Genomic DNA, 19729 nt, shown 5'->3' on the forward strand with positions numbered 1-19729 from the left:
GCTGAAGAGCCACAATTGAGACATCAAGATACAGTAAAGACCATTGATATAAAACGAGGCCATATTCAGATATCCTTGCCAAGACACAACGTCATTGCCTTGACAGAGAATTATAGCTACTTGAGCTCCTGAGACCCTCTATCATCCAGTTGCAGTGAGCCAGCATCTAGGCAGACCTGTGATGTATTGTCTACCATTCGTCAGATGACTACTAGATTCGGGACTGCAGCCAGACTGGTTAGTTGGACTTAGCCACTGTGAGCTGCCAAGCTCTCATCTGCTGATTTGAAGAACTGGAGCTTATTGGCACCGGCTCTCCAGGGCCGAACTGATGGTGCTTCACACACTATCACACTGTCGCTCTACCGAGGAGAAGCGCTAGCTGTCATGGCCACCAAATCGTGTCTGTGATCTGGCATTGGTATCCATGGCATTCCTGTGGTGGAAAGCAGCATCGTTGCTTGACCATGAAGAGCTTCCTGAAGCTGACTGGGGCTCTCCCTATGAAGTTCTCAAGATTCATCATCTAGACATTCAGCAACGAGACAGCTCAAGAAACGCGTCCAGCCAGCTGGGTGGCTACCTTGCATGGCGCTACTCTGCCAAGTGGGCTATCATGACCTCACCGACGGCCTCGAGGGAATGCTGAGTGTGCACGTCAGCCGATTCCACTCCACAAGCTCCATTGTGGAGAAGACAATTCAGTTATAAAGATAATAAATGCATAATTCGCTAATGGTGTCTCATCAGCAATGTCGGCACCTGACAGGCCATCACCACTGTGCTTCACTCTTCGCCATCCTGCATGCGCAAGGGTCACGCAACCCACCAGCTGTTTATATCCCTATTAATTTTTTGAAACTTTCTGGCAAATAATCAAGAAAGATTTGACGGAAGTAGTGAGGGAGAAATAATGCTGCGGACACTTATACCCCGAAAAAGAATGTAGAATAATCATAGTCATTTCTTCAAGAAGAAGGAACCATGATGAATAACGGATTTCAAATCGATACAATTGCTAGGCACAGACCCATATCACGTGCTATAGCGCCTAGAATAAAAAAAAACTTCCAGACATTCTTGAGCCGTAACAGATATGTAACAAACCCAACAAAAGCATCACAGATGGAATTCCCGCCTGAAGAAACATGCCTTTGTTCACTGCTACAGCACACTCCCAACATCCAAACACAATTCTGTAAGCCACTGTAGATGGTAACAGCAATGTTGATTTTCCTCCCATTTTACTCTCATAGCTGATCGATCAAAAATGATTGTCTGTACGCCTTTGTATGTGACACAATGTTTTTTATGATAGACATGTCAGATATAGCTTTTTATCTTGATTGAATTCTAGGTGATATTTTACATTACACTTGCGTACCTAAGAAAATTATTTGAGGAATCGCTTAAAAATACGAGGTGCGACAATAAAGTAATGAGAAAGATGCGAAAAAAAGTTGCTTACCGTTTTAGTCAAGTTTAGTGTTGTCTCCTTCAAAGTAGTTCCCTTCTGATTGCACACGCTTTTTCCAGCGCTTGTACCATTGATAGCAACATTTCTGGAACACATCTTCTGTAATATCCTCCAAGACCCTCGTCACAGCTTTTTGGACCTCTTGTGTTTCTTGAAAATGGTGACCCTTGACCGCCGTTTTGACTCTTGGAAATAGAAAAAAGTCGCACTGAGCGATGTTTGGCGAATAAGATGGCTGTGGTAGTACTGAAATTTGTTTTGAGGTTAAAAATTGCAGTACTGCAGAGCAGTATGGGATGGCGCATTATCGTGGTACAGAATCCAATTATCTGCAATGTTGGCACGGACACGAAGAACTCTTTTACGAAGTCTTTCTAAAATTTCTGTATAGTAATATTGGTTAACTGTTAGTCCAGGAGGCACCCACTCTGTATGAATCAAAGAAGCACACAAGCATGCATTTCACTTTTGACTTTGACATGCGAGCTTTTTTTGGTATGGGTGATCCATATGAGCTACATTGCGAACTTTTGCGTTTGGTCTCTGGATCGTACAGAAAAAACCAACTTTCAGCACCAGTGATAACACAGCTACACAATTCTGGATTGGTTTCCGTTTGCTCTAACAGATCGGCTGCCACATTTTTCCGTGTTTCTCGCTGTTGTGGTGTGAGATTATTAGGACGAACCGTTTCTCGATTGATGTTCAGTTCTTCTGCAATCATTTTCACGGATAATCTTCGATCAGATCGTACGAGTTCACGCACCCTGGCCAAGTTGATATCTGTCCGTGAGGTTGATGGTCGTCCACTGCGGTCTTCATCTTCAACATTCGTTCTGCCTCCTCTAAACATTTTATGCCAACGAAAAACTTGAGCTCTTGACATAACCTTCTCTCCAAAAGCCTTCTGAAGCTTACTGTAAGTTGTCGCTGCGTTTTCACCCAATTTAAGACAAAAAGAAATGGCATACCATTGCACAATATTATGAGGTTCCATTTCCGTGATGAGAGATAGAAACATGTGTTAACGTATTGCAGCACAATTCACGACTGAGCAGTTGCATCGATGTGCCACTTGGACTAGAAGCAGCTTATGGACCAAGGTCAAAGATATTGTGTCTTAGCAAACCTGCAGGGTTGCCACATCTTGCAAAGAAAATCAGTCTCATTACTTTATTGTCGCACCTCGTATAATGCTGCTCTGAGAACTAGGTCGTTTTATGCTTGTTAGTTGGCCGCGTCATTGTGCTGTCAGTAGGAGAATGAAGCCCATACTCAGACAGTCTAAGTTGTTGCCAAATACACTCCTGGAAATGGAAAAAAGAACACATTGACACCGGTGTGTCAGACCCACCATACTTGCTCCGGACACTGCGAGAGGGCTGTACAAGCAATGATCACACGCACGGCACAGCGGACACACCAGGAACCGCGGTGTTGGCCGTAGAATGGCGCTAGCTGCGCAGCATTTGTGCACCGCCGCCGTCAGTGTCAGCCAGTTTGCCGTGGCATACGGAGCTCCATCGCAGTCTTTAACACTGGTAGCATGCCGCGACAGCGTGGACGTGAACCGTATGTGCAGTTGACGGACTTTGAGCGAGGGCGTATAGTGGGCATGCGGGAGGCCGGGTGGACGTACCGCCGAATTGCTCAACACGTGGGGCGTGAGGTCTCCACAGTACATCGATGTTTTCGCCAGTGGTCGGCGGAAGGTGCACGTGCCCGTCGACCTGGGACCGGACCACAGCGACGCACAGATGCACGCCAAGACCGTAGGATCCTACGCAGTGCCGTAGGGGACCGCACCGCCACTTCCCAGCAAATTAGGGACGCTGTTGCTCCTGGGGTATCGGCGAGGACCATTCGCAACCGTCTCCATGAAGCTGGGCTACGGTCCCGCACACCGTTAGGCCGTCTTCCGCTCACGCCCCAACATCGTGCAGCCCGCCTCCAGTGGTGTCGCGACAGGCGTGAATGGAGGGACGAATGGAGACGTGTCGTCTTCAGCGATGAGAGTCGCTTCTGCCTTGGTGCCAATGATGGTCGTATGCGTGTTTGGCGCCGTGCAGGTGAGCGCCACAATCAGGACTGCATACGACCGAGGCACACAGGGCCAACACCCGGCATCATGGTGTGGGGAGCGATCTCCTACACTGGCCGTACACCACTGGTGATCGTCGAGGGGACACTGAATAGTGCACGGTACATCCAAACCGTCATCGAACCCATCGTTCTACCATTCCTAGACCGGCAAGGGAACTTGCTGTTCCAACAGGACAATGCACGTCCGCATGTATCCCGTGCCACCCAACGTGCTCTAGAAGGTGTAAGTCAACTACCCAGGCCAGCAAGATCTCCGGATCTGTCCCCCATTGAGCATGTTTGGGACTGGATGAAGCGTCATCTCACGCGGCCTGCACGTCCAGCACGAACGCTGGTCCAACTGAGGCGCCAGGTGGAAATGGCATGGCAAGCCGTTCCACAGGACTACATCCAGCATCTCTACGATCGTCTCCATGGGAGAATAGCAGCCTGCATTGCTGCGAAAGGTGGATATACACTGTACTAGTGCCGACATTGTGCATGCTCTGTTGCCTGTGTCTATGTGCCTGTGGTTCTGTCAGTGTGATCATGTGATGTATCTGACCCCAGGAATGTGTCAATAAAGTTTCCCCTTCCTGGGACAATGAATTCACGGTGTTCTTATTTCAATATCCAGGAGTGTATATTTGAGATGGCAGGCCTTCCCCCACCTCCTCTCCCTGGGGGGTTGGTGTGGCAGAGCCACACTGATGATGTCACCTCTGATGGTACCCCCTCCCTCAATCCCTCCTCCCATCCCCCATTTCCCACTTTCCCCCACATACCCCTCTCCTCCCCCATTCGGAAAATCATGGGAAAAGTGGTTGTGTCCTCTGCAGCAATTCCACACCGAGTGACTAGTTCACGAAATCACCGCCGGAGAGCACTCAAAATAATGTTGTCACAGTTGAAAAAAAGGTAGTGGGAGCTAAAAGAATGTTGTATTCTCCTGGGAATTGGTGGGGGTGCTGCATCCAGCCATGTGATCACAACTTGAGGGGATACAAGGAGGATACAGTAGCTCCTTGCTGTCACTTGTCAGTCAGTGGAAGAAGAAGAAGAAGTACCATGAAGTGTCAGCAGCAGCAGACAAGGTCTGTAGTTACTGTTACTATTGTTATTATTAGTATTATTATTAATTGTCGGGTCTTGGTCCTGCATGTGATGGTTTTTCCGCATTGTTCAGCACCCTTCAACTTGTCGAGAGCTGAAGGTGACTGCCAACTTACCAGGATCAGCATCAACCTCCAATGAGACAGCACCTGCAGTGGTCTCCACCATGTGCATACCTGCAGTGACCACGAGGGATCCTGCAGGACACCTGGCCAGCATGCTGAAGCAGGACAAAGAGCTGCTAATGTCCATTCTGGTAATCGATCTGTGTGATGAAGATACCTAGTCTACCTCCAATTCGCAGAAGTGTGCTGCTGGCTGTTCTAAACAGAAAGATTCTGGTCAGTGCTGGACTCTGAGACGTGTTCTGTCCATCAGTTTATGTGATGAAGACACCCAGCCTACCCCCAAGTCGCAGAAGTGTGCTGGGAGCCCCAAACAGCAAGGTGGGGGTTGATACTGGGCTCCAACATGTGTGCCACCTCAGAACATTCCAGTGGTAGTGCAGAGACAGAGTGCAGATCTGTGGATAAAAAGGTGCCAGTTACTTCTAAATACTGGTAGAGAAGTATCAGCAGACAGTGACTGGTGTATTGCGCTGGAGATCGAAAATGTGCCAAAGAGTGTTAAAGTGCGGTTTACTGAGTTGGGATGGGTTGAACTATGTTGTACTATACCTTACATCAATGCCCTGAACGTTTACTGTATTGATCTGACGCTATCCATTACAACAATGTATGAAAACGTTTCATTCAGGGTGAAATCAGAGGACTTGTCCATTTGTCTACAGCACACCACTGTTATGAACTTAACAGACTGAGTATGAGATGATTTGTTTTGGAGAGACTGAACCACCGGTTGCCAAGTATTCAAGCTGTGTACAATGATGTTGTAAACTATTTTTATGTACGTTGTTTACATGTGGATGATTTGGTTTAAAATGGTTCAAATGGTTCTGAGCACTATGGTACTTAACTTCTAAGGTCATCAGTCCCTATAACCTAGAACTACTTAAACCTAACTAACCTAAGGACATCACACACATCCATTCCCAATGCAGGATTCGATCCTGCGACCGTAGCGGTCGCGCGGTTCCAGACTGTAACGCCTAGAGCCGCTCGGCCACCCCGGCCGGCTGGATGATTTAGAACAGTGCTTCAGTTCATGTATCAATGCAGAACTAAAGTCGACCTCAATAGACATAGATGCCAATCGTGCGAAATTTACATATGGAAATACCTGAGTTTTTTTCCAGCCATCGGTTTGAGGGAAATACACGCTTAATTTTGTGGATATAAGAAATCTTTATTTGCTAAATATTGTAAGGTGTGAAGAAGATGAAGTACCAGAAGATTTTTTGATGTGGTGCATCCAATGCAAGATTGCTCAATAAAAAGAATGTATGTGATCGGAGGCTTTCCCGGCGTATGTCTTGTTTCCAGGGCTCTCGGGTGTCCAGCCGAACGCGATCGTTGAAGTCCCACGATATTTCGGCGAGTGACCTTTCCGCCATCATCATATGGTTCTGATGGAAAGGTCTGTCTAACGCTGACGCTGAAAAGACGAGCCTGTCCTTGGCTCGAGATGGTGCAGTCTAGACAAAGTTGTCATTCCTGCGGTTCCTAGGGGGGAGAGAATTGATATTACCATTCTTGTTGATTTGTCCTTGCTGGTGGACCCTGAAAAGAGGTAAACACACTCTGATGGGGAATTAGTAAAACTTAATCCCTCAGCACGTCAGGCCAACGCGTGGTCGGCCTGTGGTGAGGTTGTTGGCCCAGTCCTCGGATGAGCCGGTTGCGGGAGTGTCTCGCTTTCTCGTAGGACTTCTTGGCGATGGCGTGAATCCCATCTCGGAGAGGCAGGATCCAGGTGTCTTTGTGGAGTTGGCGCGTCGAGTAGCGCCTCGGAAAATGCATGGCAGTCTTCACGGCGCGAGTCTGTATCCGCTGCAGAGTCACAATGTGAACATCTGCGGCTTTCCCCCAGACCAAGACCGCGTACTCTAAAGCCCTCGGCACACGGACCGTGCTGTCGAGCGTTAACGTTGAGGGTGGGAAGTTCAACGTGCTGCTGAACCCTCAGGAACGATGCGACTTATGCATACGGTACGTGGCCCCCAACGTGGTATCCGCGATCGCAACGCGCTCCATCGGCAGTTGAGGGATGTTTCTAGTTCGTAAATCACACATCGTCCACGAAAAGGAAAGTACTATGTCCAATCAATAAGGACACAGGCTTGTAAAAGTTCCGTTACAAGCAGTGCGGTACAAATTTGGAATGCTTCTCCGCATAAGATAGACATTATTTCATCATTCCCACATTTTAGTAAAACCCCAAGGTCAGTCTTACTTGATCACTGTTCCTACCCAGTAGCAGAATCTTTGCAGCATGTGAATTACGAAGCGTAAAAGAGAAATGAGCAGAATATCTTTATACAAGTAGTTGTCCTGTAGATTAAGCCAAACGAAGAAAGTCACCCCTCAAAAAAAAAAAAAAAAAAAAAAAGAAAAAAAAAAAAAAAAAAAAAGTGAACTTATATTTATATAACATCAAATACAATAGTATATACTTATATTAAACTAATAATAAAGTACCAGAACCCAAAAGAAACACTAATGTTAGGAAAAAAAACTTGGAAGTGGCAAGCCGGGAACCACCGCCCGAACAAACAAATCAAGAGGGGACAGTAACACTGATCATTACGCTACTGCGACAACCTACCTCTCCTCCCCCTAATCATACTATCTTACGCATTGCTGAAAACCTTAATCGTACATATGTTACTAATTGAAATTTAATAATAACAAATTGTACCAAGAACAATGCGTTTTGGGTGGATCTTCAGTGTGTCGCTGCCTTCAAATAGCCTACTCTCATAATATGCAAGTTTCAATAATTCTTTTGCCACGAATATGACGTTTCTCATTATTTTATTGGAACGGATCACACAGTTAACAACGGCTTTTCCAGTGATTCTCAATTTGTTAGTGGTCAGAAACGGCATATATACATATAGGCTTGAAATTAATGCCAATATGGCGCCTCACAACTCTATACTGAAGGGAGACGGCGTGCGTGTGACGTAAGTGGCGTTGTGCCATCTCATTGGTCAACGCTCAGATGCACGCTCAGAATATCTGACATGCTAGATATTGCTCTGCACGTTCGGAAAGACTCCCGAACGTGCTATTCCACGCTACGACGTCAGAAACTCGCCACGCTCAACGCTCAAGGTCCGTGTGCCGACGGCTTAAGAGTGGACGGACCAACGTTAGGTATAGCGTGATGCCGTGTTGCGGTGGCAATGACGACTGCGCGTTTAGTAGCGGATACAGGGCGCGCAGGCGTCCTATTGCTCTCCCTCTGACATCACGGATGTGACGCTTCCAGGTGAGCCTGCGGTCTAGAGTGACCCCTAAGTATTTCGCCGTCCCACTCCATGGGATAGGTTCTCCCAGGATTTCGACTGGCCTAAGCCCTGGCGGCAGAAGTCTTCGGGTGAAGACAATTGCCTGACTCGTCGTCGCGTTGAATTTCAGCAGCCATTTTGTTGCCCATGAGCCCAAGGCGCCACACCCGCGTTGGAGGCGGTATCTCAGCACTTGCTGAAAGTGAACAGGGCTGTATCATCCTCGTACGGCGCCAGTTCAACTCCTGCCACTTTCGGGGCGTCGGCAGTGTACAGGGAGTACAGCGAGGGGTCGAGTACCGACCCCTGCGGCACTCCTGCACGTATCTACCGGTCTGTGGACGTACCGTCGTCGGCCCTCACTTGGAAGGTTCGTTAAGACAGGTATGACCGCAGTAGCGTCATGTGGGACGTCGGTACCCCTTGTTCAAAGAGTTTGAACTCGAGACCGTCGTGTCACACCGGGTCAAACGCTCGGGAGACGTCGAGGAGTACTGCCCCAAGGTATTCCCTTGTTTCCAGAGCCCTCATCGCCGGTTCTACCATCTGCAGGAGCTGGTGGGAAGTGGCATGTTCTTCTCGTAACTCGAACTGCTCATCTGGGATTATGCCCTCCTGGGTGACGTGCCGCATCAGTCTTCTCGTGTACAGTCTCTCGAAAACCTTCGAGAGGGACGGGAGCAGGCTGAAGGGTCGGTAGCTGGATGCCTGGCGTGGGTGCTTTTTTTTTGTTAAAAAAATTCTTTATTCAGCTCATTACTTTATACATATTAACCCACTACCTAACTACATTAGTGGGTCCTATTACCATACAGAGAAATGCAGCTCTCTATTCAACACTACAGGTAATCTTAATTATGTTCTTACCGCTATGTTGTTCCTTATTCTACTTAATCTACGAAGAAACTTATGCTACCTGCAGCGTTACAGGTGTGTCAGTGCTCTATAAACCTGATGGATGTTGGCCTGGCCCACTGAGCTAATCCCAGTGGGCATGCCCCTGGCACAGGGCTGGCCAGTACTTGGTATCGCTGCAGTCTATCCTAAAAGCCTTATCCTATCTTCTACATCTAACCTAATTTTACATCTAGTGTCATAATTGGTGCGTTGGTCTTATCCGGTTATTGTACACCCTCCCCCCTAGTCCAGAGCAAGGCGGATTCCAGCCGTGAAGCGGCTGGCCAAGTCCCGGCCCGGCGGAACATGAAACGTGCACGGAGTCTGAGTTGGTGTAATTTCTTACTGTTTAATGGTTGTCCCTTAGAAAGTTCTTAAGGATTTTTTTCGAGATTACATCTGTCAGCTTGTTCAAGACATTGAAGGTGTTGTCATGCCTTAGTAGATGGTACGTGTCGTTATTCGGAAGTTGTTGTCGTATGTCGTTGGCTACGTCATCGAAGAGGTGGCACTCATACACCACATGTTCTGGGGTGCCTTGCACAGCACCACAGTCACATGCGGGTGTAGCCTGCTTCCCAAACCGACATAGATAAGTCGGGTAGGGTCCACGCCCAGTAAGAAAGTGCTGCGTTCCTCTCGTAGGCATGAAGTACGTAAGTTTTACACGTTCCTCTATGTCCGGTAACAGCTCATAGGTTCTGCTCCCTGTATCCTCGTTGTTCCACTGTTCCTGCCATAGTTCGATTCCTCTCTTTTTAATCGCATTTTTATCCCCAGCGTACACCCCAAGTATCTCCCTTATCTTATCCCTTTTCTCCTTCTTCGCCCAGAACCAGGCGGCCTGCTCACGGATTTTAATGTCCAGTGGACAGATCCCCATTAGCACAAGAAGCGCCCCTCCAGGTGTTGTCCTGTATGCCCTGCTGAACGTAGGAGCATGTTACGCTGCACTCTTCTTACGGTCATGGCAGGCATGACCCTCGTGAGTCTGTGTGCCCAGACCCCTGATCCGTATCCTGCTATTGATGTTAAAATACTATTGTGAAACAGTTTGATTAAATTGGGTGGAAGATGAAAGCGTTTGTGGTTTATTCCAATGAGGTTGTTTATGGCCACAATTTCCGCGTGTTTCCACGCAGAGGAGTAGACACCTGATCGGAAGATCTCGTTGAAAACGTCGGCGAGTTGGCCGTGTAATCCTGGCGGAAGTTTTTTGAGTAGGAGGTTTGTGACGTCATCGCTGCCTCCAGCCTTCTTGGGGTTCAGCGAGTGAAGCTGCACAGCAACTTCTTCCTCCGTTATCGGCTCGATAACGTCGCCTTCCTCCATTGCGGCGCGGAAGGTTAGTAGTTGCCCGTGGACTCGCCGTATGTGCTCCACGTCGATGACGTCGGCCACCGGTGTGAAGTTCGCTACGAATGACCTTGTGGATGACATCGGAAGTTCACTGAGGCTTTTTGCGGATGATGCTGTGGTATATCGAGAGGTTGTAACAATGGAAAATTGTACTGGAATGCAGGAGGATCTGCAGCGAATTGACGCATGGTGCAGGGAATGGCAATTGAATCTCAATGTAGACAAGTGTAATGTGCCGCGAATACATAGAAAGAAAGATCCCTTATCATTTAGCTACAATATAGCAGGTCAGCAACTGGAAGCAGTTAATTCCATAAATTATCTGGGAGTACGCATTAGGAGTGATTTCAAATGGAATGATCATATAAAGTTGATCGTCGGTAAAGCAGATGCCAGACTGAGATTCATTGGAAGAATCCTAAGGAAATGCAATCCGAAAACAAAGGAAGTAGGTTACAGTACGCTTGTTCGCCCACTGCTTGAATACTGCTCAGCAGTGTGGGATCCTTACCAGATAGGATTGATAGAAGAGATAGAGAAGATCCAACGGAGAGCAGCGCGCTTCGTTACAGGATCATTTAGTAATCGCAAAAGCGTTACGGAGATGATAGATAAACTCCAGTGGAAGACTCTGCAGGAAGACGCTCAGTAGCTCAGTACGGGCTTTTGTTGAAGTTTCGAGAACATACCTTCACCGAGGAGTCAAGCAGTATATTGCTCCCTCCTACGTATATCTCGCGAAGAGACCATGAGGATAAAATCAGAGAGATTAGAGCCCACACGAACAATACGAGACTGGAATAGAAGGGAGAACCGATAGAGGTACTCAGTGTACGCTCCGCCACACACCGTCAGGTGGCTTGCGGAGTATGGATGTAGATGTAGATGTAGAATGCGTCAGCCAGAGCGCTGGCTTTCGCGTCCGGGTCGCTGGCGAATTCGTTCCCGACCTGTAAGGGCGGTATTCGCTGTCACTGGTGCAGGAAGGATTTTACCACCTTCCATGCACTGCCATCCTCAGGATTGAGGGTAGACACAAGGCCGGCCCATTCCTGGTTCCGGTGTTGCCCGACTGCTGCCTTAATTTCCCGTCATGCGGTTCAAGCGGGGCCTCGTGTCTGGTTGGCGAGTGAGCTGCCACTCACGAAGCAGTCGGTTCTTCTCGGTGATCGCGTCCAGAATAGGGCGCGGTAGTTGTCGTGGCCCTTGGCGATGTCTCGGCGTGGCTTCATCTGCTGGTCAGAGTATTCTTCAGGTGAAGAATGCTAGGGCGGCGTCTGCCCCTACCTCTGCGTGGTTTGGCGCGTCCTCGAGCAGTTCGAGGGGTTTCTTCCGAAAGCGCTCGGCGTCCAGCCTGAGATAGCTCGGACGGCTCTCTGGAATAGAAGCTCCGACCACGTTATAACACTTCTGTCCGCTACTGCTATACCATAACCTTAAAGTTGGAGGCAGTTTGTATGATGAAATTATTTTTATTTAAGCAATTATAGTATAAAGAAGCAGAGCAGTGTTACCCTCTGAGAGGAATTTTGTTATGTTGACCGTGTTGTACCTAACGGAAGTGGCTTATCGGAAGTGAAAGTCAAAATTACGTTGAAACAGAACTTGTTGTACCGTTCCAATGTTTTATTAAATTGCTAGCACGCAGAAATTATTAGCAAGAGTTTCTTCTCTTGCAGGTAATACCTCAGCTGGTGTCCAAAAGGAGAGAATGGACTAAACAGAGTTATTTATTGAATTTTTTTATGTTGTGTACCACGTTTCCCATTTTCCTTTCCTTTGTGCGGCCTGGACGGTATAAATGAGTGAATGTGTGAACTAGCAAAAAGCTTTAGGCACAGATTGTAACACTGCATGAATGGTCGTTCTGGCGTAGGGTAGTACCAACCCCCCAAGCGTGAACAAGTTTAGCAGAGACCAAGTTTGCAGGTCAGGGCAAAGATGACACGTAGGCGCGCGAATTGGTTCTGTCAGGTTGGCGCGCCACCCCCACCACGTTTGTAAGCGGAACGGTTAGGCGAATTCGGTTGGAAGAGCACTTGTTCCTGGGTCGTGGTGCTGGACAGACATGGAGACGCAGCTCTTGTTTTGGTAATGTTAACATAGGTATTAGATTGTCTGAGATTTGCTCTGTAATGAAGTCCAGATGTTGAAATCAGGTGCGAAGTTACCACTGAACCCCATAAGGGAATTGATTTTCATAACATACTCGAATTTCAGTAGACCTTGCGATAGTGCCTTGTTCAGGCAACGCACCATGTGCCTTAAGCTCACGGTCACGTTATTGCTCTGTGCTTAACGGAAATTCACTCATTCAATGTATTTTAATCTGCTCTTCCATTTACAGTAATATTTTGGGGATTTTTATTTATTTTCCATATGTTTTCTTTGTGAACTGGCTTTCGCGCCATGTGGTCGGTTGGAGCAACCGCCGAATTGATAAATTGTAGTTTCGGTCTGAAAATATATTGTACACGATGAATAATCATACGATAGTGAGCGAGTGTAAAATAGGGAAGGAATAATCGTGTGTGTCCATATTTTTCTGGGTTTCTGTTGGCTACTGAAACTTGGCCGTGTGGGTTGAACAGCATTGAAGTGATGTTTCTTATGCACCCCATAGCGATTTGATTTGTTGGCGATGTGGTGCGTTAAGTAAAATACTCGTGCCACTAGGAAAAGTATCGGATTTTAATGCCCACTGATTTGATAAAGATTTGCGAAATACTCTTCCACCCTGACCTAGTTTTGCTTGTAGTGTCTTTGCGGAACTTGTTCTAAGTAATCTATAGCAACTGAATGTAATAACCGTGGGTTTAGGTATAATTGTGCGGTTGTATAAAATTACATGGAAGCCAGGTCTGCGCTCCTCTATCCCATTCCATAATTACGTGGCGAAACTGAACCATGTTAACTAGAGACCGGTTTTGATGATGTACATTGCAAGAGAAACACGACTAGTTGTTGAAATACCATCGATATTGAATAAATATCAATTAATCTCTACCCTCGACTGATTATTTACTCCGTCCATCATAAAGAATAGGTGGCAATAGGTACCACAGTCGAATTCTGGGTCATGAAAGCAAATAAAAGCTATATACTGCCTATTAAGCCCTGTATAGGTGCCTTCTGTAGTGATTAAAAAAAAAATGCGTTATCCGTTGCGTTCAAATTTTTACCGGTTCGTTAAAACCTTCCGCTAGAAATTATTAATACCCAGCAATAACTCGCAGGGGCCAGTAATTTCGTGGACCACACGAATTTAAGAAACCATTTACTACAGACGGTAGCTTGCAGGAGCGGTAGGACAGGTCAAAGCGACGGCAACCTACCTACTTAGGTAGACTTTTACCACCACCAGTACTGGAAGGTTACATTGCAACGTAAATACTTAAACAGTAACAAACAATGTTTTACCTATCTACACTGTTCAAAGAATAAAGAAAACGGTCGCCAGCCTCATTAGGCAAGAGAATGAGTAACATACTTATTCAAGAACTGAAAATAAGGAACTTCAATGGGCAAACACAGCCTATACTTTTGTCACTCGCGAGTGCAATGAACTCTGACACCTGCATATGTTCACGGTAAGGTTGGGTCTGACAGAGCAGAACAAACTATTTGCATAAATATAACAGATAACCATACACACTATTACTTTCAGGGCTTATTCAAACTGAGTGGTCTTTATAACATTACTATTAATATTCACTGTAGAATCATGAATTGGACATAGGTTCAGTATTACTTTTCAAACATTTTCCTGGTGGTTCAAATGGCTCTGAGCACTATGGGACTTAACTTCTGAGGTCATCAGTCCCCTAGAACTTAGAACTACTAAAACCTAACTAAACTAAGGACATCACACACATCCATGCCCGAGGCAGGATTCGGACCTGCGACCGTAGCGGTCGCGCGGTTCCAGACTGTAGCGCCTAGAAACGCTCAGCTACAAACATTTTTCTATCTGACAAAAAATTGTAAATGTAGTTCACTGCAAAACTATGAACTGGTCATAGGTTAAGTCTCTCTCAGCTAAATACCTTTCTATGTAGAATGAAAGTTAAATGTATTTCACTAACAAACAATTTCTCACTGAATTTTGAATAAAAAAATTATTGTTTTCATAGATAGTGGTCTTTCTATTAATTGTTATTAACATGAGCATAAACGATAAACTATGGATCCTATTACACTATTAATATGCACTTTCAATACACAAGAGGAACCCAATACTGTACAGAATTTGACTTGAATAGCAAGAGTAATTAAAACTTTCTATAATTAAGTAACTTTGTGCGTTTGAACTACTTTCAATGGAGGGGGGGCCCTTAATCTTGACCACTGTAGCAGAGCAAACTAAACACACTTTCATTGCACCAGTGAAACAATTAGCAAGCATGAACATATAACTCTCAACAGTTGCAGTTCTAAACTTTTACTGTGGTGAAACACAAAATTGAGATATTTGTTAGATCCTTTCAACACACATTATTAATCTTAGCACACTCTATTGCCATATTAATTTTAATATGCTTTCAATAAAGGACGCTCGGTAATCATAGTTCAAACGGAGAGGAACCTGAGAGGTGTTGTGATAAGAAAAAAAAAACCAAGGTAGGTACATAAATTCAGTTATAAATTACCTTATATTTGAGCACATTAACACAGCCACTGAGCTGCTCCTTTACTGTACATTACTATAGTTCATCTGTTCTATTACAGTGTCTGCGCAATGTGGTGGCGATTGCATGGTGGTAGATGGATTTGCGGATAGAATTGCTGGACTCTGTCATTTCTTGGTGGCGATGACAGATATCAATTCCAGAATAGTTCCAGCTCTTTATCCATCCATCCGAAGCACTGGAAAATGCCACGGAAAGCCTCTCTCGGCACCAGCACAATATTCAACTTTTACATGAGCAGTTGACAGTTTGGTAGCTCGTCCCCGACTGACTCTTGGTTCCACCTTTTCTACCTAGGCCAACCACAATTTGCGCGAGCTACGCAGTTCCGTTCCCGAGGGGAACCACAACACCTTTTACATCCAAAATAACTAAGAACCCTAAGTGAAGGTCAGCAGTTTACATAACAGCAACCAAACATTTTAAATAAAACAGAACATTTGCACATATTGATAGTTCTACACAAAATTATTTAAATAAAATTATTCAACCTCAAAGATAACCAAAGAGATTATATGAGAAAGACAAAACATCATTTTCTCATATTGTGCATATTAGAGATTACACTTCATTATTGTTATTGGTGTTGTTATTGTGGTCTTCAGTCCTGAGACTGGTTTGATGCAACTCTCCATGCTGCTCTATCCTGTGCAAGCTTCTTCATCTCCCAGTACCTACTGCAGCCTACATCCTTCTGAATCTGGTTAGTGTATTCATCTCTTGGTCTCCCTCTACGATTTTTACCCTCCACACTGCCATCCAATACTAAATTGGTGATCCCTCGATGTCTCAGAACATGTCCTACCAACCGATCCCTTCTTCTAGTCAAGTTGTGCCACAAGCTCCTCTTCTCCCCAATTCTATTCAATACCTCCTCATTAGTTATGTGATCTACCCATCTAATCTTAAGCATTCTTCTGTAGCACCACATTTTGAAAGCTTCTATTCTCTTCTTGTCTAAACTATTTATCGTCCACGTTTCACTTCCATACATGGCTACACTCCATTCAAATACTTTCAGAAACGACTTCCTGACATTTAAATCTATACTCGATGTTAACAAATTTTTCTTCTTCAGAAACACTTTCCTTCCCATTGATATTCTACATTTTATATCCTCTCTAATTCGACCATCATCAGTTATTTTCTTCTTCAGAAACGCTTTCCTTGTCATTGGCATTCTACATTTTATATCCTCTCTACTTCGACCATCACCAGTTATTTTCTTCTTCAGAAACGCTTTCCTTGTCATTGGCATTCTACATTTTATATCCTCTCTACTTCGACCATCACCAGTTATTTTGCTAACCAAATAGCAAAGCTCCTTTACCACTTTAAGTGTCTCATTTCCTAATCTAATTCCCTCAGCATCACCTGACTTATTCGACTACATTTCATTATCCTCGTGTTGCTTTTCTTGATGTTCATCTTATATCCTCCTTTCAAGACACTGTCCATTCCGTTCAACTGCTCTTCCAAGTCCTTTGCTGCCTCTGACAGAATTACAATGTCATCGGCGAACCTAAAAGTTTTTATTTCTTCTCCATGGATTTTAATACCTACTCCGAATTTTTCTTTTGTTTCCTTCACTGCTTGCTCAATATACAGATTGAATAACATCGGGGAGAGGCTACAGCCCTGTCTCAGTCCCTTCCCAACCACTGCTTCTCTTTCATGCCCCTCGACTCTTATAACTGCCATCTGGTTTCTGTACAAATTGTAAATAGCCTTTCGCTCCCTGTATTTTATCCCTGCCACCTTCAGAATTTGAAAGAGAGTATTCCAGTCAACATTGTCAAAAGTTTTCTCCAAGTCTACAAATGCTAGAAACGTAGGTTTGTCTTTTCTTAATCTAGCTTCTAAGATTTGCTCATATTGTGCATATTAGAGATTACACTTCGTTACAGTATTGAATTTATCATACACTAATTACAGAAGGTAAACGATGGGAAGTTGAACAAAACAGAAAGCTAAATGAATCAACAAAATGAACGTAGTGTCTAAGCTATGGTGTTATAACTTCTAGGCCAAAAATGACCGGTACTTGGTAGGAGGACAGGACGTTTCGCGTCCCGGCTGTCACCAATTTGCCCGATGCCCTTGAGAAGAGCAATATCGAGCTCTTCCGGTTGTCCCCGTACAGGGAAGTTCGTGGGGTCAAACGGCCTCACGGCGATCGCGCCGCTACGGCAAACAGCGCGGGATAGGCGGCGCCCGTTGCGGTTGACAGTTTGCGAGTTCCATTCGGTGTGTTTCGCATAGAAATCACCGGCAGTGAAAACTCGCCCCTCCAACGACAGCAGGGCGTCGAAGTCAGCTTCATCTAACGGTCTGCCAGGCTGCCGGTACACCGACACGAAAAGAATCTCTCCGGCGGTGGTGTTGACGGGCACTCCTCTGGCCTCCAGCGCATTAAGCGCCGCCAGTCGAACCCGGTGGTGGCGCAGTGACTTCTTCACGTAGATGGCAGTGTCACCCCCGCGGGTGGGTCTGTCATGTCGGTAGCAGCAAAAATTTGCTGCTCACACGTCGACCCCGGGTTTGAGGAAGGTCTGCGCAAGGCAGATGTCGGCCGCCTCGTCCCGTAGGAATTGGCGAAATTCGCCCTGCTGGGGGTGGAGGCCCTTAGCGTTGAACGTGCAAATGGTTATTCCATAAACATATTTCAGAATTTGAAACACGAACAGCTGCTAGCATGAGTTTCTTAGAAGTAGATACCTTAGGGGTTGCGAAGCAACTCAAATCGCTTGATACGGGCAAGTCTTCAGGTCCAGATTGTATAACGATTAGATTCCTTTCAGATTACGCTGATACAATAGCTACCTACTTAGCAATCATATACAACCGCTCGCTCACCGATAAATCTGTACCTACAGATTGGAAAATTGCGCAGGTCGCACCAGTGTTTAAGAAGGGTAGTAGGAGTAATCCATCGAACTACAGACCTATGTCATTGACGTCGGTTTGCAGTAGGGTTTTGGAGCATATACTGTATTCAAACATTATGAATCACCTCGAAGGGAACGATCTATTGATGCGTAATCAGCATGGCTTCAGAAAACATCGTTCCTGTGCAACGCAGCTAGCTCTTTATTCGCACGAAGTAATGGCCGCTATCGACAGGGGATCTTAAGTTGATTCCGTATTTCTAGATTTCCGGAAAGCTTTTGACACCGTGCATGGGGGCTTAATTATATATAATGCAAATAATTTTAATTTTTTGATTTAGTAGCTGTCTGTTCGGTTACGCAGTCTCGTAAACGGTTGGCCCTGACTAGTTTTAGTACGCAATCTGACTGCATAGAATAACAACAAAGAATGAAAGAAAATTTTCGTTAACGCAATTAATTAATTAAGTCCCCAGCAACTATAAAACCTACGAAACCAAAACACAAGTGTAATTGTTCTGTGTGTGGAAGTCTGATTCAACGTACACGTCTGGCACGGTTCTTCTTCAATAAGACAAGAAATTTTAAATATCATTTATACTGAAGTAATTAAAAAAAATAGAAATACTATAATTGCGCAAGAAAACCAGAATTACACTCTAATACAAGAACACGAGTCAGATGCTTTGTTGACTGAACCTGTAATGACGCACTATTTAAGACATTCAAATAATAATAAAAAGAAAAGGGAATTTTTTTACCTTCATATATATTGACGAAAAGCACTCTGATCATTACAATATCTCCATTCGAACAACATCTGCTGTCTAGCCCATCAAACAACTGCATAAAACATGGAACAAGCACTCCCTACTACAACATCTCAACACCGACTCACTACTACCACATATCGATAAGCACAGACTACTGCCACATCTCGACAAGCACTCTCCACCACGACTTCTCGACAAGAACTTTTCACTACGACATCTCAGCAAGCACTGCCAGTGGAGGCGGCGGAATAAAACTCTTTGGCGCAATCTCTGGCGCTGTGGCTCAGTGTAGCCACCTTTCAACCGTTCCTCACAAGCGACTTCTAATCAAGCTGCGGGCCTATGGGGTATCGTCTTAGTTGTGCGACTGGATTCGTGCATTACTGTCAGGAAGGTCGCAGTTCGTAGTAATAGACGGCAAATCATCGAGTGAAACTGAAGTGATATCAGGTGTTCCTCAGGGGAGCGTCCTGGCACCTCAGCTGTTCCTGATCTATATAAATGACCTGGGTGACAATCTGAGCAGTTCTCTTAGGTTATTCGCAGATGATGCTGTAATTTACCGTCTAGTAAGGTCATCCGAAGACCAGTATCAGTTGCAAAGCGATTTAGAAAAGATTGCTGTATGGTGTGGCAGGTGGCAGTTGGCGCTAAATAACGAAAAGTGTGAGGTGATCCACATGAGTTCCAAAAGAAATCCGTTGGAATTCGATTACTCGATAAATAGTACAATTCTCAAGCTGTCAATTCAACTAAGTACCAGGGTGTTAAAATTACGAACAACTTCAGCTGGAAAGACCACATAGATAATATTGTGGGGAAGGCGAGCCAAAGGTTGCGTTTCATTGGCAGGACACTTAGAAGATGCAACAAGTCCACTAAAGAGACAGCTTACACTACACTCGTTCGTCCTCTGTTAGAATATTGCTGCGCGATGTGGGATCCTTACCAGATGGGATTGACGGAGGACATCGAAAGGGTGCAAAAAAGGGCAGCTCGTTTTGTATTATCACGTAATAGGGGAGAGAGTGTGGCAAATA

The sequence above is a fragment of the Schistocerca americana genome, chromosome 8, assembly GCF_021461395.2.
Source record: "Schistocerca americana isolate TAMUIC-IGC-003095 chromosome 8, iqSchAmer2.1, whole genome shotgun sequence".
NCBI classification, from domain to species: domain Eukaryota; kingdom Metazoa; phylum Arthropoda; class Insecta; order Orthoptera; family Acrididae; genus Schistocerca; species Schistocerca americana.